Below are 17508 nucleotides of genomic sequence, written 5' to 3'. Positions count from 1 at the left end.
ATGAAAGATAAGTCAGGGGCGCCTGGGTGGCTCAGTCGGTTGAGCGTCCGACTTCGGCTCAGGTCATGATCTCACGGTCTGTGAGTTCGAGCCCCGCATCGGGCTCTGTGCTGACAGCTCAGAGCCTGGAGCCTGTTTCGGATTCTGTGTCTCCCTCTCTCTCTGCCCCTCCCCCGCTCATGCTCTGTCTCTCTCTCTCTGTGTCAAAAATAAACACTAAAAAAAATTTTTAAAATAAAAGAAAGATAAGTCAGCGCAGTACATGACCATCTGAGTCCTTCCTCTCTCCACTCTCTAGTATTTGTTATTTGCATTATGATGAGTTTTACATCATTAAGGCTTATACACCTTCCATGACACCTGCTGAATTATAACCTCCACCACTGTTTCATTTTAATTTTATACATAAATATATCCGGTGCTTCTTTCCATCTCTTGTACTAAGCCTTCCATATTATTGACCTCTTCATTTTGATTCTTCTCTTACTTGGCTAGATCTTTGCCAACAGACCTTCTTTTCCTCTCCAAATCGTTTTTGTTTCTTTTTCACGAAAGGTTCATGAGTGTTGAACACACGGCGCGTATTTGTTGGGCCTCAGCACTGAAGGGCCTGTGTCCCAGGTCACCCCTCGGTCCCAGGTAAACAGAGACAGGTGGTCACCATAGCCTGGCCCCTAAGTTCTGGTTTTACACGTAGAGCCGCTTGGGGTCCTGCTTCCCTGAGAACACAGTCAACAGACTGATCTCTGACGCCGAGCAGTGCGGGGCAGAGGTATGCAGCTGGCCTCAAGTGTCTCCCGTGGACTTGCTTCGGCTGCGTTGAAATCCATCCGATTTTTTCGTCTTGACACTCAGTAACTTTTCTTCTCTTAGTTTGTTCTAAGGACAGGATGTGCTTTCTCATTACGGAGACGAAATTCTTTCATTATTTGAAGCAAGTATTCATGCTTGTTTTACACCGAGGATTTCTTTCTGTTCCATTTCGTTCTCTTCTCCTCTCCACGAACTCCAGCTACGGGCATGTTTTCTCTCTTTATCTCTCTGGGCTTCCTTTGGAGTGAATTCCTGAGTCCCACCGTGCTTTCTCAGCCCTGCCCATGTAGAACTGAGCCTCATGATTAACGTGCCTCAGGAAGGCCACCATACAGGGAACCACGGTCACCTTCTCGTCCAACATCCCCTCGTGAGCGCCTGCTGAGCACACTGCTCTCTTGTGTTCTGTTCCGTCATATTTGCTTCGTGCTTCTTGAAAGGGCACAACAATAGAAAATAGGCAACTCCAGTCTGGTTGGGTGGGAAAAAAAGGCAGACTTTATCAACAAACAAATTGCAATCTTCCTTGGCAAGCGCCATACTAGAAGAGTGCACTCAGTCCCCTAGGGGCATAGTGGCCGTGTCCGGAAGGATAAGGAGGGGGTGCTCAGATGAGGGAGTGTTGGGAGAGGGCACATCCCAGGCAGACGCAGCGACATGCGCGCTACTGAGCTGGAAGAACAGAGTCTCATGCTCATGGAATAATGAAAAACTCTGAGGGGGCTGGAGCAAAAGTATAGAAAGTGAGATATGCGAGTAGACAGGCAAGTGGGGGCCAAATGATTGCCACTCGGTCCTTAATTCACTCTTTCACCCCAGAAAAAAGGACGTTGACGAGTTTAAATGTTCATATATACTCAGGTCTACTGTCCAGGTAGCAGCCTGTATCTCACATCAGTTGTCGGCTTCCTTCTGACTCCTATTTGACATTTCTAGGTGATTACAAAAATATTCCTCTATTTTCTGTTTTCCTCATTCAGCCAGAATGTGGACGAGGGGTGGATCGAAGTTCCCGTCTCCTGAAGAAATCAGCCCTCCCCACTAACCTTTTTCTGGCGTATTGTGAACAGCATGGAGAGAGCAGAGGACAGATAAGGGAGTCTAAGAGAAAAGTTCTTTTCTGAAAACATAGTGGGTTTTCATTTTGCTTTGTTTTAACCTGAAAGCCAACATTCTGGCAGCATCTACCGTCAAGAAGGAGCTAACTAGTCGCTCAAGGGTGGGCTGGCGGGAAGGCTGGGTTGACTCACCGGACTGTGGTATTTTCCGAATCGTACAGCCCACAGCACTGTGCTCCCTGACTCGGATCCCACACAGACAACCTGGGTTTGGGATTCAGGAAACCAAAGGAAAAGTTCTTGGGCTTGGTGCGTACGTACTCGTAGAAAACCGTAACTTCTGGCTCTTAAGAAAAGTTGTTTTGAGTGTAGAGTTGGTATATATATTTTTTCAAAGTAGCAAATCCATTTTAGAAAACAATGTGACAATTTATTGATCCTTTTTTTTTTTAATTGAACTCTCCGCCAAGTGATGAAATGTAGTTTCACCTTACAGGCAAGGTTCCAGACTTAGCGAAAAGGCCGATTTGGATAGAAACCATTGAAGTGGTCAGGAGGGGCCAGGAGTGAGGGAAGAAGACAGAAACTGCTGGAAAAAAACAGAGGGCGACACATCCATTAGTCACAGTGGGCAAAGTGCCTGGGGCCCATGATACTTTTAGAAACCCACAAAAATTGCTTAATTTTATTTCTTTCAAAATCAGAAGAAAAAAAATGAGCATATTGTAATGAACCCAGCCTAGATTATATTCATCTTTATACTAATGAAGTTGTGAAATGTGATTTATATATATATATTAAAAATATGCAATATATTAATATAAATGTGTTTATATATTAAATTATATAAATTATTATTTATTTATTTATTTATGGAGGAAGGAGCCCAGGAGGGCAAAAGTGCTGAGGGCCCATGAAAGTCCTACAGGGACCATGGCAGTTACTAAATACGTTGGCTCAAAGGCCTCAGGGAACACAAACTCTAACGTCCTCAGTCGCATTAACACTGATCATGCTCACCGATTTCACTGGCCGGGCGGGCCCCATCCGCCGAGCGGCGGGATCGCAGCACACACATCTGGAAGTTTCCCCAGCTATTTCGGGAGGCCCTTTCCGCTTGCTCGGTAACCAGGCTGGATTTGTTTGTGCCACCCCTTTATTAACTTCCGTCGACAAGCAGCCACATCGGGAGATGCCGCACCAATGTTCGCGCCTTCAACGGCGCGCCTCCTTTAGCTTTTCTAGTCCTGCTCCCCAAATCGTCACCCCTCGAGATGCCCCAACAGCGCCGTGGTGCCTTCCGCCCTGATCCAACGTGAAAGCTGGGCTTTGCACATCCAGGAATGAGGAGACGCCTCTGCCCGCAGATCTGGCCTGCGGGGACTCACTGAAATCCTGACATAGCTGTTCCCACCTGGAGCATCTCCGTCCCTCCTGCAAATGAGCAACTCCAGTTAGTGACCGGTCTCTGCGCCTGCGCCAGGAAACCGCTTTCACCCCGTTGGCCCCTCCCTTGTGTTCCGGTCTCCGGTCCTAGTCGCCCAGAGACGCTTTCCCCAACCCTCCGTCCTTTTCTGAAATTTACACATACTATATGTTAACTCTGCTGGAATTAAAAATAATAATAATACAAATGGTTTTTTTTTTTTAATTTTAAAGGGAAAGTATACACATAGTGCTGACCACACAGCCTTGATATTTGGTTTGTTTATTATATATAATTGAAGCCAAATATTTCAAAAATTGATATCTACTTCCAGATATTTCAAAAACCAACGTACACACACGTAGGAAACAAATCTGTAGCCACATTATTTTTTCAGTTAATTCGTATTTTGCCAGAGAGAGAACGAGCACATATGCACGTGTGTGAGTGGGGGAGGGGCGGAGAGCGAGAGGGAGAGAGAGAATCCCAAGCAGGTTCGGTGCCTCTTTTCGCCACTTAAGTTTTGGTGAACCGTTTTGATCCATGGTATCTAACGAAAGGTGTGCAATTGATGGTTCTAGACCTACAGCAAAGAAAACACAGGTAGAATATCACGCTGGATTTTTAAACCCAGGTGACATAGCCCCTTCAGACATCTTCAAAGAAATAGCCAGAGAAAGCAGGGGAAAGATGAACTGATGGTCCAAGATTGCTGGAAATGCTTTCACTTATGACAGATAGCACTCTAGATATCACTGCCCCCTGCCCTGGGGAAACTGACTTTGCCAGGGGCACATTCTGAGGCAGCCGGTGGGGCTCCGACCCCTTGACCACTTGCCTCCCTCCCCAGCCCTCAAAGCATTGTGCATCCTTCCTGGAGACATTGATGTAGCTTGGAAGACATGTTCTCAACCAACCCAATACTTTCCCTTTAGAGACATTTAGAAATGTGGGATATTTGTTTGTTTGTCACTACTGGCTTTAAGAGGGCCAGGAATCCTGAATGTCTTGCCAGACAGAGTTGAGCAAAAGAAAAAAATTTTTTAACCCAAAAACACGTCCATAGAAATACATTTGCTTAACAACGGGGGAATTTGATCGAGGGAACTTCTCCCCTTACTGTTGTGTTTAATTTCGGTTTAGGTGTTAAAGGTGTCAGGGAGGATACGTGATGCCGGCTGATACAATTTCCCACATTCACTTTTTTTGTCTCATAGAAGATACAGGAAGCTTCCCTCCTGCCAAGTTCCTGAGGTTCCGGAGTAGCACGGGGGGAAATTATAATGGTCTTCGAGGGATGCATGAAAGAGAGTCAGTCAGAAGACCTCACCGGGGATCCTAGACCAAGATGAAGGTCACATCCAAAGAGTGAAGGCTACCCTGTCCTCACTGGGAATCGGGGAAGGACAGTCTCATCGCGAACTCTCCAGTTGGAACATCATATCCAACTGTTAGGCTGTCTTCGCTAAAAAATAGTAGCCACTAAAGAAGTTTGAGGAAGGAAGGTTTAACTATACCTTTAGAATCTGTCAGGTTACAGAAAGTGATCCCCGGCCAAACTCTGCCGCCCATACAGATGTTTATTACGTGTTCGTTTGTGGTCATCAAGGAGTTAATACTGTCCTGTTAGCTCAACGAGATTCTAGATTCTAAAATCCTGCGACACCAATAGCTAAGCAAGCTTGACCATTTAGGGATCAAGAGAAATTTTAGGTCTCCTTAAATTTTTACCCCCTGTACATATAACAGGCATCTCTTTAAGGTATGTTTGGTCAGCCTGGATATCTTGAATCCATTTAACATCGCCAATGAGACCTCATTTCTAAGAATCATCATGCTAAGTAATTCAGTTTATTAACAAACTAAATTACGGGTTTCTCCAAATAAAGTCCCCTTCTGACATCCCTTATGCTAATTAGCAAAGTGCTGTTTTGATGAAGTAGTTTAATCCCAGCTGATCACCCCTTGACAACGCATTCCAGACTTCCCCCTAGGTTTTGGCTTAATCTGAAAAATGGATGCAGCATAGAAGTGTGTCAAAACAAATTATAGCCACTGAAACATGGTGACACCTCCATGGATCCCAATGTCACGATCCACACCTAAACATCTGCCGTTCTAAACTTAGAACACCCTGGGTATCACCAGAAACGTCAGGGAAACATCCAGAGCCGAAGGCCAGCAGAGGACTGGGAGAGAGAGACCCAGAAGCAAGGTGACTTCCTCCTCACTCTCAGTTATTGGTAGTGGCATAAGAATCTAGGAATTGAGAACCAATTGAGAGGGAAGGGAGGGAGGAAGAAAAACTCTGGAAGAAAGCATGCCCCTCATGGAAGAGCTGTTGAACTCTGAAGAACCCAAAAAATCAATAGGTTGGGCTAGTCACAGAATTTAAAAATTCATTAACAGAATTAACGAAATTGAATGTGTCGTTCATATAGAAACGGAAGCCGTAGGGGCACCTGCGTGGTTGGTTAAGCGACCAACTCTTGGTTTCAGCTCAGGTCATGATCTCGTGGTTCATGGGTTCGAGCCCCACATCCAGACTCTGTGTTGACGGTACGGAACCTGCTTGTGATTCCCTCTCTCTCCCTCTCTGCCCCTCCCCTGCTCACGCTCCCCCCCTCCTCAAAATAAATAAATAAACTTAAAAAAAGAAATAGAGGGGTGTCTGGGTGGCTCAGTCGGTTAAGCGTCCTACTTCAGCTCGGGTCATGAGCTCATGGTTCATGAGTTCAAGCCCCACATCAGGCTGTCGGCTCTAAGCACAGAGCCCACTTCAGATCCTCTGTTCCCCTCTTGCTCTGCCCCTCCCTGCTCACGCTTGTGCTCCCTCTCTCTCTCTCTCTCACTGAAAAATAAACATTTAAAAAAAATGTTTAAGCATAGAGAGTCTACCAGGCTCAAACTCCCTAAAAGTCAGAGTCGTGCATGACGAACGAGTTCACCTATGATGTCTGACGAGGGTCCAGCAGCGGCTTGGGAGGGAACGCAACCTTGGAGGTGAAGCCAGGGTTGTAGCCTCAGGAGCAACCCGGATGAACAGGTGTTGGGGGAGTGAGCTGGCCTCGATCGTCAAGATACAGAAACATCTCATGCCAAATTACGAAATGGAAACAGGAGTGGATAGCTGTGCTAGGCTCTGACCCCATCTTCTGAAATGTTGATTTCTATTTTCTGGCTCATTCCTCTTTGGTTATCTTTTAGTCAGCAACCCTTGGCAAGGTGTTTTTGAAAATTCCACCCATTCTAAGGAGATCAAGGAAAGCAATGTTGTTTCTGTCTGCTTGAGAGATTTAGAAGGAACAGGGTGGCTTATTGGTAGCTACAGTAATGAGGCGATCCCCCAACTGGAGACTGAGACTCAGGGGCACAGATGGGTCCTTCTTTCTGCCAAATCTTTCCAAATGGAGAATCGTTTATTTTATTCTTTCTTAAAATGACGTAATATGGGTTCGCTGAAGAAACGTTTGAAACTGCAAATGAAGTATTTTTTAAAATGAAATCATTTGTAACCTCCCCACCCAGTGATAACCACTGCCAACATTTAATTTAATTTTTTTTTTTTTTTTTTTGAGAGAGAGAGAGAGAGAGAGTGTGAGCACACACTGGAGAATGGAACAGAGGAAAAGAGAGAGAATCTCAAGCAGACTCCAGGCTCAGTGAGGAGCCCAGCTCAGGGCTCAATCTCACCCCCGTGAGATCACGACCTGAGCCAAAATCAAGAGTCAGATGCTTAACTGACTGAGCCACTTAGGTGCCCCCCACATTTTAGTGTGTATCTTTACAGATCTGTTTCCATGCATTCATATATATATACACACACACACACACACATTTATATACACACACACACACATATATGTATATGGATGTATCTATGAATATTCTGAAACTAAGATTGCATTGAATATGCTCTTTTGGAATCTGCAAAAGATTTTATTTGACTCATTATATTGTGGACTTCTCTTCACACCAATAAATGTTTGCCTAATCCCGCGGTTCCCAAATACGCACATGCATCAGAATCACTAGAAAACTGCATACATGTAGGCTGTTGGTCTCCACCCACCCACTCTCGACTTTAGCGGCTATAGGGGGGAAGGGGTGGGGATAGGGAGTAGGGGGAATGGGGGTGCAAGAATTTGCATTTCCAACAAGTTGATGCCGATGCCATTGGTTTGAGGAGCACATTTTGAAAACTGTGGTCTATGCCATCACATTAATGATTGCTGAATATTTCATCATATGGGTGAACGGATTTGTTTAGCCTCTCCCTTTAATTTGGGGAAATATATCGAGATTATTTCAAATGCCAACGATGCTGGGATAAACATCCTTGTAGTTAAACCTGTGTTTAATTTTTATGAAAGATCTGTTTCCTTATGTTGAAATACAAGAAGTCAACCCACTTGAAAGATTGCTCCCTACCAGGAAGGGATAGGTAGAGGAAATGAGGGGAAATGCTTTATTTGCTACTTCATGTGAGATATGACCTCAATGAGTTGGTGAATAAAAATTTTAAAAGCCAAAAAAGAAAAAAATGAAGAGTGATTTTGACAGTGCTTATAGAGAAATGAGCGCATGTCTAAAAAAATGTAGGTGACCTTCCTGTGACCAAAATTTATAGTACATAAAACAAAAAAAGGAGGAAAAGTGACCCAAAGGGCATTGTCTTGAGACTTGAGATTTTGGACAAGTTTCTAGGCCTATAATAAACTTAAGGAATAGGAATTGAAGGGCGTCTCAAAGCTAGATTTCATAAATCGAAAATTGAGTTGAAGGAATCGAATTAAAAAACAGTCAGAAGTAGTATAAAGGAAAAGAAACCTAAGTCTTCCTCATAATGAAATGCAAATCAAATCATTATTCTTTTTTCACCTCGAAGATTAGCGTATATTTTAAAGTTTGATGATACTCAGCATTGGCTAGCAATGGGAAATGGAAGCTCTCATGTATCTTTGTGAAGAGGTTAAAACAGTACACGGGATGCCGGGGTGGTTCAGTCAGTTAAGCGTCTGACTTCGGCTCAGGTCAGGATCTCACAGCTCGCGAGCCCGACGAGGGGCTCGAACCCACAAACTGTGAGATCAGAGCCTGAGCCGAAGTCGGACGCTTAACCTGCTGAGCACCCAGGCGCCTCTCCTCTCTTGATTCATATTGTTAGTTTAGTAAATGGGAGCGGTAGGGGGGAGAATGAATAATGGCCCCCAAAGATGCCCTCATCCTAAACCCCAGAACCTGTGACTGTGTTCTCTTTCACAGTAACAGGGACTCTGCGGGTGTGACTCAATGAAAGCTTTTGAGGTAGGGAGTTTCTCTCAGATTATCCTGGGTGGGCTTGATGTACCCACAGGGTCCTCCAAGGAGGGACACGGGAGAAGCTGGTCAGAGCGCAGGCCATGTGATGACAGAAGCGGAGACCGGCGAAGCTCCTCTCCTGGCTTTGGGAAGGTGGGGAAAGGAGCCTTGAGCCCAGGAATGCAAGGAATGTAACCTAGACAGAAACGGAAGAGGAAAAGAACCTGCCCTAGAGACACAGAACAGCCCTGCAGACACCTTGACTTCAGCTCCGTGAAACTGACTGCAGACTGCCGCTTCCAGAACCATAAGGGAACATGTGTTGTGACTTAGGTCCCCTGAATTCGTGATGATTTGATAACAATCTGCCTAATAGGAGGCGAACACAAAGGGTCCGAGTTGAAGATGACCCTCAACTGTTCTTATTCTTTGGAACTCTTCGGTTTGCTTTTCACGGAGACACAGAAGACCCCTCGCTCGAGTCACTTTTCACGCCAAAGATGATCTCCGCGGCAGCAGAGATATTAACCCCCTCTTGCTTAACCGATACTGGGGTTCCAGTGAAGGAGAAACCAACACTAACGTAGCTCATTTAAAAGGAACAGTAACCATTTTTCCCACGGTAAAATTTACACGAGATCTTTGTGTAAAGTAAATCCACAACCCCAAACTCCTTGAACGACTCTGGGCATCTGCCAGCGAAACCGTCTCGGGGCTGCTGGGAGCCATGCTTGGCTGAGAATTCTTGCATCGCTGTCTGAGCTGGGCTAAGCACTTTTAGCCTCTAGGGTGTCACCATTTACAGTGTTACTTACTGGGTTTTTGGACACAAGGGGGAAAAGGTGTCCTTGCCTCCTCTGCATTTGGCATAAGGACAGGCTAGCTGTGGGATCCACGTGCCCTGGAACCTTGTCATGCTCGCCCGGTGTCCCCCTGTCACTCAAGTTCTATGGTGATCGCTGGCTCCCCTCTCTCTTTTCCGGGCTATCGTTTGAACAGGCTTGAGTGCGCCATGGAGACGAGTTGGAGGGCTGAGTGAGTCAAAAGTGAGAATCCCAAAGCAGGCAGGAAAACGCTTGTTAACTGAAGCCTGAGCTGTACGGTGTGGAGAACACTGGCATGTGTGAGTGGGTATGTGGAATTTTCTGCCTGCCACATTCTTTCTGGTGCGGGGAGGAAGGTCCGTGCCACCCGGCAATCACAAGACAGGATATGTGCATAGAAGGGTCGAGAGAAAAGTGTTCCCAGCTCTAAAATATTGGTGCTGGAGCTCTTCCCGTGGTGTCTACACAGAGTTTGGGTATCAGGAAAGAGCATGGTGAGGGTGCACCGTGTGTGCGTGCTCATTTGTGACTGGTGACAGGCAAGTTTGGGTTTATTAGTCCTCTAGATATTTGCAGTGACCACCGTTGACTCACCCCTCAGAGAACAGCCCAAGAACAAGCCCTTGGGAGAATAGGGTGAGCCTTTTCCTTTGTGAATTCTTCCCTTGAACCTACCCATCCCTCTGAACACAGAAGCAGACATACAGCCCAGGGCGGGCCGATCGTGGTACCCTGGCCACAGTGACTGGTCCTGGGATGGGCACACAACTCAAGGCCAACCAATCGGGAACATTCTCCAGGATGTTTCTGTAGAAGCTAAAGGAGAGCCTCTCTTCTCTCACTTGGCAGGAACCATGCGACTGTAGGCTTGAAAGTGGCCAACAGCCATGGTCCCAGCCAAGTAGGGAAACCTGAAGGCATAAAGTTCCAGGGAAAGCCTCGTGAAGCGCAGAGGCCTGGTTATGTAGGAGTCACAAGCCACTCCTGGGCCGGTTCCTGCAGGAGGCCAGCTCCACGCTTGTGGTTCCGTTACAGGAGCCAGAATATCACCTTTCGCCGTTCAAGGCAATTCACTTTGTGTTTCTGTCACTTGGAACTAACAGGAAATTGACAAGCAGAGATGCACAGAGACCCAAGACATGGGTGCTGTCCTCAGAGAACTTACGCTTCACATAGGAAGACAGAGACAACTACAGAAGAAAATACGAGCTAAAATATATTTAAGCACTATGTCGTGCTTACTGTGTATTTACCTGTGCAGCAGATAGATCTCTTGTCCAATCTCTGAAGAATGTGCCAGAGTGGACCGTTGAATGGTTTAGAATAATCATCATTGTTTACTTCCCCCACAGGCCTCAGAAGTTTCCGGCCCTTTTTTTTTTGAACAATTTCACCTTCTAAAAGGTAGTGGAGTGGAGCGGAAAAGAACACAGACTTCGGAGCCAGACCTGGGTTGAAATCCGAGTTTACTACTTCTTGGCTACCTGATTCTGTCAGTTTGCAGGGCCTCCCGATTCAAAGGGCCTAAAACAAGGGTGCCTGGCTGGCTCAGTTGTGAGAGCGTGCAACTCTTGATCTCGGGGTTTTAAGTTCTAGCCCCACCGTGGGGGTAGAGATTACTTAAAAATAAAAGCTTAAAAAAAAAATGCCTGAAACGGTATAGAAGCTCATTTTCCAACCTGGTAAGTTCAGAGATAGGATAACTGGTTAATTCAGTGCCTCAATCACGTCATAAAGGACCCTCCAGCCCTTTGATCTCTCCACTTTGCCACTTCAGGTCACAAAATGTCTGTGTCATATCCAGGAAACAGCAGATCCAGAGATTCTGTCCTTTACAAGTCTGAAACCTTTTTCAGAACATCCACCTCCTCTCATCTCATTAGCCAGACTGAGTCATATGTCAACCTCTAGACTAATCACTGACAAAGAAAACAACTCTACCCAGTTGTGAGAGCGGGGATAGGGCATGTGTTAGATACTTAACACAACGAGGGCTCTGCCAGCAAGAAAAAAGAGATGGGAGATGAGTTGACAACTAATCATGTCTGATGGGGTGATATGGGTTAGTTCCAAAGCATCTCTGAGCCTCAGCTTTCTGATCTGTACAATGGGGTTAAAAATATCTACCGTATAGTTTTGTGAGAAATAAATGGGATGGCAATTTGCTTGGCATACACTAAGTGCCCAACAAATGTTTATTCACTTTCCTCTTTTCTTTCTTATTAAAAACATTTTGGAACACGGCAGTGTAAAGGTCCCTGTGCCAACTATTAGGGACATGGTGGTAAATAAGACAAACACAATCCCTGGTGCTTACATTCTGCCGGATAGACAAATCACACCCAAAAGTTAACATCAAAAGTAACTGTGATCATGGAAATCCTGAACATAAGCAGAGGAAGATGTCATAGTCAAGGAATCTTTTGATTGTTTCTTTTCAACTTAAAGAGAAAAAAACCCCATCATAGGTTTTCATTTCTCCTAAGTACCAAATACAGAGAGAAATATTCATCATACACTGGTCTTTGCCCCATTAGACTCAGTTGGGTTTTTCCACGAGTGAAAGACTTACCTGAGCTGGGCTTTCTTTCCTATCTTAATTCTGCAGCGGTCACCTAATGTTCGTAGACTCCCATCACATAGAAGAATAGTTTAAAAATCCCTCTGCTTATCTGTGGTTGAAAGAATAACAATGATTTCTCCCCAAAAATGTCAACAAATGATAACAGCCACAGATGGGTGTGGCATAAAGTATAGGCATAGCTTTAAAAATGTTTTTAGGGCCGCCTGGGTGGATCAGTCGGTTTAAGTGTCCGACTTCGGCTCAGGTCATGATCTCACCGTTTGCGGGTTCCAGCCCTGCATCGGGCTCTGTGCTGATGGCTCAGAGCCTGGAGCCTGCTTTGGATTCAGCGTTTCCCTCTTCTCCCTGCCCCTCCCCCTGCTCGTGCTCTGTCTCCCTCTCTCAAAAATAATAAACACTAAAAAAAAAATTTTTTTTGATGTTTTTAGTGGGGGCAGAACAGTGCACCTGAATGTCACAGGGTAGGGTCACTTCAGAAAATTTTATCCCGTGAGGTACCAAACAGAAGCACTGCTTCACGTTCACCAAGTATTTAATTCAGAGTCCCGTCAACTTGGCTGTGTACCACAGTACCTTAGGGAGCTTGGTAACAATACGGATCCCATTGATCCTCAATATTCACGAATTCCACATTGGCAAGTTTGCATACTCACTGAATCTATTCGTTAACTCCAAAATCACTACTCGCGGCCCTTTTGCGAGCCTTCATCGGCATGTGCAGAGGAGCAAAGACAATCTGAATGACTCGATGCGCACATTCCCAGCTGAGGTGGAGCCAGGCCGGGCCCCGTCTTCCGGGTCGGCTCCGCTACTGTAAACAAGTGTCCCTTTTCACAGTGGATTGAACGCCACCTGTTTTGCATTTTTGTGCGTTTCTGTGCTTTTTCCTGGTGCTTTCGTCATTTAAGACGGCCCCCAGCGCACTGCTGAAACGCTGTCTACTGATCCCAAGCGTGAGAAAGCGGGGATGAGCCTCTCCGAGAAAACACGCGTGCCGGAGAAGTTTTGTTTAGGCGTGAGCTTTGGTGCTGTCGGCCGAGAGTTCAATGTTAGTGAATCACCAACCTCACACATCCAGGAAAGGAGGCGCAACTTTGCCGAACTGTGTGAGGCTGCTCCAGAAAGCGCTGGAAGGGCCCACTTGGTGTGCACGTTGGAGCCTTGGAAAAAAGGGAACAAAGGCTAAATTTGTAGATTCATGAGAGGACCAAAAAAAAAAGGAAAAAAAGCACACAGTGGGCGGCATTACTGTGAGGCTGAAAGCCAAGGCGATTTGCGGTCATGTTATCTGGGGTCCAGGAACGCCAAGCCCTTCTGGACAAGTGCTGGCTGCGTCCCCCCTTTCAGAAGACCCTGGGCCCGAGACGCATCCAGCTCGCAGGGGAGGCTGCTTCTGCAGATCACGAGGCTTCAAAAGAATTTTTAAATATCTGCTAAGTATTTTACAGGACGGGGGGGATTGTGGCGAGCAGATATTCAATGCTGCTTAGACTGGCTTGTTTTACAAGCAGTCAGCAAACAAACTTGAAAAGACGCACACGGCTGGTTGACAAGCACATTGTAACCAGAGTTTCTGGGGAACCTAAACCAGCGATTCCCCGGATGACAATAGTTCAGTATTTGTTCATTTCGTGTTTGCAGTGACTTTCTAGAATTCAAGTACCACAAAGACCAAGAATCGACTGCACCTGGTTTATCCTCATTGGTTTTGAAACATAAGGCGTGACTCAGACATCTGTACTTTTTCATAAGATTTTATTTTATTTTATTTATTTTAATTCAATTAATTAATTTATTTCTCTCTCTCTTTTTTAATGTTTATTGATTTTTGAGAGAGCACAAGTGGGGGAGGGACAGAGAGAGAAGGGGGGACAGAGGATCCGAAGCAGGCTCCATGCTGACAGCAGAGAGCCCGATGTGGGGCTCGAACCCACGAACCATGAGATCGTGACCTGAGCCGAAGTCAGATGCTCAACGGACTGAGCCACCCCCGAGATTTTATTATTTTAAGTAATCTCTACACCTGACGTGGGGCTCGAACTCACAACCCTGAGATCAAGAGTCGACTGCTTCACCGACTGAGCCAGCCAGGAGCCCCCAAGACATCTGTATTTTTGTCAACCTTTTCACTTGCTTCTGAAGCAGTGTCGTATTGGGGGGTCATTTATATAACTCATCTCCACATTTTTCCAAAAGCCTACCATATTTCATCTAGGTATCAGTTGGTATCATTTCCTTTTCTTGGTTATTAGGATCTCATGGTGGACCATCTGGTCTGCCCTCACACATGGATTGCTTCTACCTCCTGTAGAAAGGAAGCAGTTTGGAGGATGAATATTTCTAAATACTGGAGCATTCCCAAGAGAAATAACATCTACCTACTGAGACATCTTACATCCATCCATTTATCTTGACACCCCTCAGATTTAAAGCTGCATATTGGCCACAACCATGATTATTTTGTCCACCGGCGTAAATCTCATTCCTACTCGGTAGGAATTTGCACACAGTAGATACTCTGCCCCGGCGTGATGATGGAAATTGAATTCTTCCCATACATCCGTGGTTCTCAAGCAGGGATGATTTTGCCCACCCCACCCCCAGGGGACATTTAGCAATATCTGGAAGGATCTTTGGTTGTCACAACTGGAGGGGACAGGAGGGTGTTACTGGCATGCAATGCGTAGGGGCCAGCAAGGCTGTTAAATATCCTACAGTGCACAGGGAAGCCTCTACCCCTAGAACAGAGAATTAACTGGCCCAAAATGTTAATAGTGGCCAGGTTGAGGAAAACCCCCTTGAATGGATGTAACAATCACGGTAAGCAATGTCTCTTGTCCGGCACTCCACTCCCGTCAGAGCCCGCGGTTGAAATGACACAACAGGACAATCATGTCACTCCCCACCGCATGCAATAGTAATGTGGGAAGATTCTAGGGAATGCTTTCCTCTCTCCTGTCCCACTGGTTTGTTGCTGTTAGTCTTAAGCCAAGAATGCATGTATTCTCTAAATTTTTCTTCCCCCGAGGTTTGTCTTTTTTTTCTTGAAAGTCATCTCTAGACCCAATGTGGGGCTCAAACGCACAACCCTGAGACCAAGCGTCGCATGCCCTACTGACCGAGCCAGCCGGGCGTCCCCACCCCCACCCCCGAGTTATTACACACGCACACACCTTCCCTATTTTTATTACCCATCCCTATTTCCTTGTTTACACCTCACCCAAAGTACAGTCGGCTTCATAGGAAACAGCTGTATCCTGACCCCCTTTGTGGAGTTTCTATACATGGCTTGGGACAAAAGGCATCCCATCCAGGGACCCACGAGCTTGCACTGTCCCCACCTCCCCCCACTGGCTCTCCTCTAGTGAACAGAGAGGAACCTCAACCCGCCAGATACCCAAACTCTCTGACCACACGGGCTGGATTGGACCCACTCTCCAGTTACGTCAGTCACATGCTTAGGCAGTGAGAGAAGAACACCAGATTCCGAGAGATCAAATTTCCTGAACAGAAATATTTGTAGGCGGGGGGGGGGGGGGGGGGGGGGACGGGGGAAATGACAGAAGGCTTTAATTCACGTCCAGCATTTCGTTTTCAGTAAGGTTTTGTATTACAGTGAGAATAGAGACGAGCTGAATTTATGTGAGATGGTTGTGGGTATATTTACACGTTTTCCCTTCTACTGTTATGATTTCTGTCGATCTGAGAGGGAAATATATATCTAAGAGGAGATTTTTTTTCCTTAAGAAGGTTAATCAGGAGTCAGTTAATTTTTATTCATTTACCACATATTTAAGGAGCATCTATTTTTTTTTAAGTTTATTCATTTTGAGAGAGAGAAAAAGAGCAGGGGAGGGGCAGAGAGAGAGAGATAAAGAATCTCAAACAGGCTCCACCCTGTGAGCGCAGAGCCTGACTCCGGGCTCAAAGTCACGAACCGCGAAATCAGCACCAGAGCCGAAATCAAGAGTTGGATGATTAACCGAGACCCCAGGCGCCCCTTAATGAGCATATATTGTGTACCATGCTCTGTGCTAGGCCTACAAATACGAAAATGAAGAAGTATAGTCCCTGCTCCCCAGGAGCAATATCAGCTATTAACTTAACATTTTAACATGCATTTTCCTGTTAAAAAAAAAAAAAGGTACCATTATAGTCTAAGAAAAAATATCTCCAAAAGACATATCTGATAAAGAACTGCTATCCAAAATATACAAAGAACTTTTAAGGGGCACCTGGGTGGCTCAGTCGGTTAAGCGTCTGACTTCAGCTCAAGTCATGATCTCGCAGTTTGTGTGAGTTGGAGGCCTGTGTCAGGCTCTGCACGGACAGCTCGGAGCCTGGAGCCTGCTTCGGATTCTGTGTCTCCCTCTCTCTCTCTGCCCCTCCCCCGCTTGCACTCTGTCTCTCTCTCTCCCTCTCTCAAAAATAAATAAACATTTTAAAAAGTCAATAAAAAAAAAAAAAACCCAACAGCCCAATTTTAAAAATGGGCAAGAAACCCGAACAGACACCTCACCGAAAAAGATATACAGATGGCAAAGCAGCATATTTAAAAAATGCTCTGCATCATATATCATCATATAAATTAAAACAATGACATGTCCCTACACACTGCTAAAAATGGCCAAAAGCCAGAACGCTGACAGCACTAAATGCTGGTGAGGATAGGAAGCAACAGGAACTCTCATTCGCTGCTGGCGGGAATGGGACAATGGTACAGCCATTTCAGAAGACAGTTTGGAGGTTTCTTACATGGCTAAACATAACTTACCATACAACCCAGCAATTGTGCTCCTTGGTGTTTACAAAAAAGAAAAATGTCCACGTGGAAACCTGCACACAGATGTTTATAGCTGCTTTCTTCAGCATTTCCAAAACTCGTTGTCACTGTTGCTTTTGTTGTTGTTGCTATTACGGGATGGGAACAGTGAGGGGTAGGGTAAGGAGGTGAGAGGCAAAACCATCTACACCCACACAGTTTACTGTCTTCGTCAACATAGCATCACTATTCTAGAAAAATTCTTGCCCTGGAAGGCAAGAGTTGCAGATAACTTCATTTTTCACTCCAGAACATCCTCAAAGAACCATCGATTCTGCAATAAATGAAAAGCGTCACCTGACGGTTTGTACCCAAGACCGTCTGAACTTTTTGCCTCAAAATCCTCACCTTTACTGTTTCTTCCCCTCCTACACTATTTTATTACTGTCATTATCCAAGATCCCCGCATCGTCAGACCCAACTTAACCAGAATTTTTGATTTCATAAACAGCCCTGCTTGGCTGTCCTCCCACAGAGTTGCTACCAAGAAAGAACCTGGAGATGAGGCTCTCCATTAATGTAGTGAGCAATCAACTCTGCTTTTTTTTTTTTTTTTTTTTTAATTTATTTATGTATTTTGACCGAGAGAGAACATGAGTCAGGGAGGGGCAGAGAGAGAGAGAGAGAGAGAGAGAGAGAGAGAGAGAATCCCAAGCAGGCTCCACACTGTCAGTGGAGAA

At 45.6% G+C, this 17508-nt stretch overlaps 1 long non-coding RNA gene across 1 annotated transcript; it reads right to left on the bottom strand.

Moving 5' to 3' along the window:
• Positions 1 to 2279: 2279 nt before the first annotated feature.
• On the bottom strand, positions 2280 to 3372 carry LOC111557625. Its single transcript, XR_002737849.2, has 2 exons — positions 2892 to 3372; positions 2280 to 2457 (listed from the first exon to the last, which is right to left on the bottom strand). It is a non-coding gene; the product is annotated as an uncharacterized LOC111557625 (long non-coding RNA).
• Positions 3373 to 17508: the final 14136 nt, after the last annotated feature.

The sequence above is a fragment of the Felis catus genome, chromosome D4 (genome assembly GCF_018350175.1).
Source record: "Felis catus isolate Fca126 chromosome D4, F.catus_Fca126_mat1.0, whole genome shotgun sequence".
In the NCBI taxonomy this organism is placed as follows: domain Eukaryota; kingdom Metazoa; phylum Chordata; class Mammalia; order Carnivora; family Felidae; genus Felis; species Felis catus.
This window is presented reverse-complemented; position numbering and strand designations above follow the sequence as displayed.